At 46.5% G+C, this 7,244-nt stretch overlaps 1 non-coding gene across 1 annotated transcript; it reads right to left on the bottom strand.

The window, feature by feature from the left end:
• Window positions 1-6,258: 6,258 nt before the first annotated feature.
• Trnas-cga (transfer RNA serine (anticodon CGA)) lies at window positions 6,259-6,333 on the bottom strand. Its single transcript has one exon. It is a non-coding gene; the product is annotated as a tRNA-Ser (tRNA).
• Between the last annotated feature and the right edge of the window lie 911 nt (window positions 6,334-7,244).

Below are 7,244 nucleotides of genomic sequence, written 5' to 3'. Positions count from 1 at the left end.
GGGCTGGCGTGTCTAACCGAGTCCAGGAAGCAGCGCGTTAGCGCTCTCGGCTAACCTAGCCGGTTAGTTTTTGATACTGCCATTCATTATGTGCAATCCTTGGTAAGGCCACAACTATAACTATTAATGCAGTTGCGTCACTTCTTGCCGAAAACATTTAATCCCACCATCAGAGGGTGATATGGGACTTCAAGTGCCAGTGCGAGACCTTCAACGTGCAGTACAATGATGTCTTTGTAAAATAGGAAGATTTTACTGCCACACCAAGACAGTTAACCGCTCTAAACCAATGACGCTGTACCACAACTTGCCACAAAATAAATACATTGCACAGGCTGATATTCCCGTGCTACAGCCGTTTCTTCTACAGGGAGGTGATGTGCTGTTTCAGCAGAGCACTTCACGTCCACGTATGGCTGCTGCAATGCAACGTGCTTTCCGAGGGATACAACTGCCCTGGATGGCAAGATCACCGGGTGTCTCGCCAAATGAACACTTGTGGGACATGATGAAGTGGAAACTTACTTGTTCTCCACGGCCTACAAGAATGAGGGCCGTATTGCAAAAAACGCGCAAGGTGGTTAGGACAATCTACCGCAAAATTCCATTGCTCACCTTTATGATAGTTTACATATGAGAATACACACCTTCGCTGCCGCCACTGTTTGGACTCCCTTTACTGTGACGTGTGTTTCATTTGGTCCGAATTTGTTATTATATACTCCTATAATAATGAACTACCAGACACCTCACTTTCCAATAAAATGATTCCGTGCCGGCCGGGGTGGCCGAGCGGTTCTAGGCGCTACAGTATGGAACCGCGCGACCGCTACGGTCGCAGGTTGGAATCCTGCCTCGGGCATGGATGTGTGTGATGTCCTTAGGTTAGTTAGGTTTAAGTAGTTCTAAGTTCTAGGAAACTGATGACCACAGCAGTTAAGTCCCATAGTGCTCAGAGCCATTTGAACCATTTGAATTATTTCGTCATTGGGAGGGTGTTGTACGTTACACAGTGGGAAGCATCCTCTGCCATGCATTTGACAGTGATTTGAAAGTAAGAGGTAGTGGCGGATGTGGTGTATGTTCCGGTACCTGCAAGTGCGCCATCGTCAGGATGACGAGCAGGACGTCGCCGTCAGCCGCAGCGCGGAGCCCTGCCGGCCCCTCCTGGTCGGCCGCCCACTTGGCGATGAGGCCGGCCTCCACAGCCCGCTGGTCGAGGCGGCGCAGGTGCGGCAGCAGCGGCGAGCCCAGCCTGGCGGCTCGCGCTGCCAGCCCCGGCACCAGGCACTCCCTCACCAGGTGCAGGCGCCCTGCCGCCGCCCGGGAGCTCACCACCATGCGGGCCGCCGCCACCTGGCGACGGATGGCACTCTCAGCTTTCGCTATTTGTTTCAGAAGCGTCAAGAAAGAGAAACTGGTGGCAACACACCACAACATGCAATTTTCTTTGTCAGGAAAGTCGTATCCACATATATGTTCCTTCTCTAGATTGTCGCACAGATGACAAACTGGTAGATATCGAAATAGACGACAGAGGATAGAGAAACAATTAAAATCGCTCAAAAGAGGAAAGGCCGCTGGACCTGATGGGATACCATTTCGATTTTACACAGAGTACGCGAAGGAACTTGCCCCCCGTCTTGCAGCGGTGTACCACAGGTCTCTACAAGGCCGTAGCGTTACAAAGGATTGGAAAAGGGCACAGGTCATCCCCGTTTTTAAGAAGGGACGTCGAACAAATGTGCAAAACTATAGACCTATATCTCTAACGTCGATCAGTTGTAGAATTTTGGAACACGTTTTATGTTCGAGTATAATGACTTTTCTGGAGACTAGAAATCTACTCTGTAAGAATCAGCATGGGTTTCGAAAAAGACGATCGTGTGAAACCCAGCTAGCGCTATTCGACCACGAGACTCAGAGGGTTCCCAGGTAGATGCCGTGTTTCTTGACTTCCTCAAGGTGTTTGATACAGTTCCCCACAGTCGTTTAATGAACAGAGTAAGAGCACATGGACTATCAGACCAGTTGTGTGATTGGATAGAAGAGTTCCTAGATAACAGAACGCAGCATTTCATTCTCAATGGGGAGAAGTCTTCCGAAGTAAGAGTGATTTCAGGTGTGCTGCAGGGGCGTGTCGTAGGACCGTTGCTATTCAAAATAAACATAAATGACCTTGTGGATGACATCGGAAGTTCACGGAGGCTTTTTGCGGATGATGCTGTGGTATATCGAGAGGTTATAACAATGGAAAATTGTACTGAAATGCACGAGTATCTGCAGCGAAATGACGCTTGGTGCAGGGAATGGCAATTGAATCTCAATGTAGACAAGTGTAACGTGCTGCAAATACATAGAAAGAAAGATCCCTTATCATTTAGCTACAATATAGCAGGTCAGCATCTGCAAGCAGTTAATTCCATAAATTATCTGGGAATATGCATTAGGAGTGATCTAAAATGGAATGATCATATAACATTAATCGTCGGTAAAGCAGATGCCAGACTGAGATTTATTGGGAGAATCCTAAGGAAATGCAATCCGAAAACAAAGGAAGTAGGTTACAGTACACCTATTCGCCACTGCTTGAATACTGCTCACCAATGTGGGATCCGTACATGATAGGGTTGATAGAAGAGATAGAGAAGATCCAACGGAGAGCAGCGCGCTTCGTTACAGGTTCATTTAGTAATCGCGAAAGCGTTACGGAGATGATAGATAAACTCCAGTGGAAGACTCTGCAGGAGAGACGCTCAGTAGCTCGGTACGGGCTTTTAATGAAGTTTCGAGAACATACCTTCACCGAGGAGTCAATTAGTATATTGCTCCCTCCTACGAATATCTCGCGAAGAGACTATGAGGATAAAATCAGAGAGATTAGAGCCCACACAGAGGCATACCGTCAATCATTGTTTCCACGAACAATACGGGACTGGAATAGAACGGAGAACCGATAGAGGTTCTCAACGTACCCTCCGCCACACACCGTGAGGTGGCTTGCGGAGCATGGATGTAGATGCAGACGTAGATATGCTATTTAGCTGGACATACACAGGGTGGTCCATTGATAGCGACCGGGCCAAATATCTCAGGAAATATGCATCAAACGAAAAAACTACATGAAACAAAACTCGTCTAGCTTGAAGGGGAAAACCAGATGGCACTATAGTTGGCCTGCTGGATAGCGCTGCCATAGGTCAAGCGGATAATAACTGCGTTCTTTTAAATAGGAACTCCCGTTTTTATTGCATATTCGAGTAGTACGTAAAGAAATACGAATGTTTTAGTTGGACCACTTTTTTCGCTTTGTGATAGATGGCGCTGTAATAGTCACAAACGTATAAGTACGAGGTATCACGTAACTTTCCGCCAGTGCGGACGGTATTTGCTTCGTGATATATTACCCGTGTTAAAATGGACCGTTTACCAATTGCGGACGTATGGCTATTGAGATCAAAGAGGCCGAACGGGCGTGTGCTATGTACGCTGCTCAGTATCCTGGACGACATCATCCAAGTGTCCGGACCGTTCGCCGGATAGTTACGTTATTTAAGGAAACAGGAAGTGTTCAGCCACATGTGAAACGTCAACCACGACTGCAACAAATGATGATGCCCAAGTAGGTGTTTAGCTCCTGTCACGGCTAATCCGCACATCAGTAGCAGAAAAATTGCTCGAGAATCGGAAATCTCAAAAACGTCGGTGTTGAGAATGCTACATCAACATCGATTGCACCTGTACCATATTTCTATGCACCAAGAATTGCATGTCGACGACTTTTGAACGTCTTGTACAGTTCTGCCACTGGGCACAAGAGAAATTACGGGACGAGGACGGATTTTTTGCAGGCTTTCTATTTAGCGACGAATCGTCAGTCACCAACAGCGGTAACGTTAACCGACATAATATGCACTATTGGGCAACGGAAAATCCACGATGCCTACGACAAGTGGAACATCAGCGACCTTCGCGGGTTAATGTATGGCGCGACATTATGGGAGGAAGGATAATTGGCCCCCATTTTATCGATGGCAATCTAAATGGTGCAATGTATGCTTATTTCCTACGTAATGTTCTACCGATGTTACTACAAGACGTTTCACTGCATGCCAGAATGGCGATGTACTTCCAACATGATGGATGTCCGGCACATAGCTCGCGTGCATTTGAAGCGTTTTTGAATAGCATATTTCATGACAGGTGGGTTGGTCGTCGAAGCACCATACCATGGCCCGCACGTTCACCGTATCTGACTTCCCCGGATTTCTTTCTGCGGGGAAAGTTGAGGGATATTTGCTATCACGATACACCGACAACGCCTGACAACATGCGTCAGAGCATTGTCAACGCATGTGCGAACATTATGGAAGGCGAACTACTCGCTGTTGAGAGGAATGTCGTAACACGTATTGCCAAATGCATTGAGTTCAACGGACATCATTTTGAGCATTTATTGCATTAATGTGGTATTTATAGGTAATCAAGCTGTAACAGCATGCGTTCTCAGAAATGATAAGTTCAAAAAGGAACATGTATCACATTGGAACAACCGAAATAAAATGTTCAAACGTACCTACGTTCTGTATTTTAATTTAAATAACCTACCTGTTACCAACAGTTAGTCTAAAATTGTGAGCCATACGTTTGTGACTATTACAGCGCCATCTATCACAAAGCGAAGAAAGTGGCCCAACTAAAAATTCATATTTCTTTACGTACTACACGAATATCTAATAAAAATGGGTGTTCATATTTTTAAAAAACGCAGTTGATATCCGTTTGACTACGGAAGCGCCATCTAGTGAGTCAACCATAGCGCCATCTGGATTCCCTCTTTTTTTTCGTTTGACGCTTATTTCGTGAGATATTTGGCCCGGTCACGATCAATGGACCATCCTGTATACGTACGAGGGTCGTTCCGAAAGTAAAGCCTCCTATTTTTTGTGATAATTTTGGATGTTCACCGCAGATGTCGTTGGCGTAGTGCTAATGCTTGAATGTTCCTCTTTCATTTGCAGGTGGTTCAGTTATTCTGCGGTAGTTACCGCCAGCAAAATGGAGCCTGATATGGTGGAGAGTGTAAAACAGCGATGTGTGACTGAATTCCTCGCTGCTGAAGAAACTGCGCCGACTGAAATCTATCGACGCTTGCTAAAGGTGTATGGAGACGAGACAATAGACGTGAGTAATATGAGGCAATGGGTATGGCATTTTCAAAGTGGTGAATAGTGTGTGCGTGACAAACCACGGTTCAGTCTACCCTTCACAGGTGTCGTCCCTAGAAACAAAGAGCATCTTGATCAACTCATCCGTGCTGATCGGTGGATAACGACCAGAGAGTTGTGTGATAAGCTGAATATCGGCTGTAATGCCTTGGAAACAGTTTGGAAAGTCTCTGCAAGATTAATCCTGTGGATGCTTACAGAAGGACGAAAAACGCATCGAATTGAAATTTGTCGGGGCCTGCTCGACCAATGTGAAGCTGAAAGTGACACTTTCATGAATAGCATCATCACCAGAGATGAGACGTAGTGTCACCACTACGAGCCAGAATCCAAAGGACAGTCAATGGAATAGCGACATGAGATTTCTCTGTCAAAGAAGAAATTCAAAACACAACCATCTGCAGACAAAGCGATGTGCACTGTCTTCTGGGATAACCAGGGCGTGATTCTTTTGGGTGCTGTGGAGCCTGGAGAAACTATGAACTCTGTACGCTACAAAATGACACTGACTAAGCTGAAAGCCTGAATTTCCAGGGTATGGTCAGGGAAGAACACCAACTTTCACCTGCAAGATGATAACGCCGGGCTCCACAGCAGTGTTACGACCACTCAGCTTATTGCAAAATTCGATTGGACTGTCTTATCACATTCACCGTACAGTCCCGATTTAGCGCCTCCAGACTTTCATCTCTTTGGGCCTCTGAAAGATGGACTACATGGCGAACATTTCCAAGACTCGGATGCTGTTGTCAAAGCTGTAAATTAAGGGTTAGCCTCAGCTGGTCCTGATTTTTACAAGCTCACCCTTGGTGACTATGGGGAAAAATGAATATATAGGGACCGATGACCTCAGCAGTTTGGTCCCATAAGACCTTACCACAAATTTCCAAGAGCATTTGACTTTGTGGACCACACAATACTTTTTCTTTACCTTAACTGATTCCACTATCTGTGCACGAATTATGGCACATGCATGTGTGACCGAAGGAACATTGCACCATATTGAAACTTCCTGGCAGATTAAAACTGTGTGCCCGACCGAGACTCGAACTCGGGACCTTTGCCTTTCGCGGGCAAGTGCTCTACCAACTGAGCTACCGAAGCACGACTCACGACCGGTACTCACAGCTTCACTTCTGCCAGTATCCGTCTCCTACCTTCCAAACTTTACAGAAGCTCTTCTGCGAACCTTGCAGAACTAGCACTCCTGAAAGAAAGGATATTGCGGAGACATGGCTTAGCCACAGCCTGGGGGATGTTTCCAGAATGAGATTTTCACTCTGCAGCGGAGTATGCGCTGATATGAAACTTCCTGGCAGATTAAAACTGTGTGCCCGACCGAGACTCGAACTCGGAACCTTTGCCTTTCGCGGGCAAGTGCTCTACCAACTGAGCTACCGAAGCACGACTCACGTCCGGTACTCACAGCTTCACTTCTGCCAGTATCCGTCTCCTACCTTCCAAACTTTACAGAAGCTCTTCTGCGAACCTTGCAGAACTAGCACTCCTGAAAGAAAGGATATTGCGGAGACATGGCTTAGCCACAGCCTGGGGGACGTTTCCAGAATGAGATTTTCACTCTGCAGCGGAGTGTGCGCTGATATGAAACTTCCTGGCAGATTAAAACTGTGTGCCCGACCGAGACTCGAACTCGGGACCTTTGCCTTTCGCGGGCAAGTGCTCTACAAACTGAGCTACCGAAGCACGACTCACGTCCGGTACTCACAGCTTCACTTCTGCCAGTATCCGTCTCCTACCTTCCAAACTTTACAGAAGCTCTTCTGCGCACACTCCGCTGCAGAGTGAAAATCTCATTCTGATTGCACCATATTTCTTAATAACACAGGCACTGCTACTTCGTGCTTATTCTCGAATACACCAGACCCTTAACTATCTATGATATGTTCTTCCTGGACAGTAATATGTATTAACGAACGAGTGCAAGTTATGACACTTGGATGACGATGTATGGAAGTTTGGGTCTGGCCGTGATTTATGCATAGACAGCCGAAGCGG

The sequence above is a fragment of the Schistocerca gregaria genome, chromosome 4 (genome assembly GCF_023897955.1).
Source record: "Schistocerca gregaria isolate iqSchGreg1 chromosome 4, iqSchGreg1.2, whole genome shotgun sequence".
In the NCBI taxonomy this organism is placed as follows: Eukaryota; Metazoa; Arthropoda; class Insecta; order Orthoptera; family Acrididae; genus Schistocerca; species Schistocerca gregaria.
Note: the sequence above shows the minus strand (reverse complement) of the source record. Positions and strands in the feature narration are given on the sequence as shown.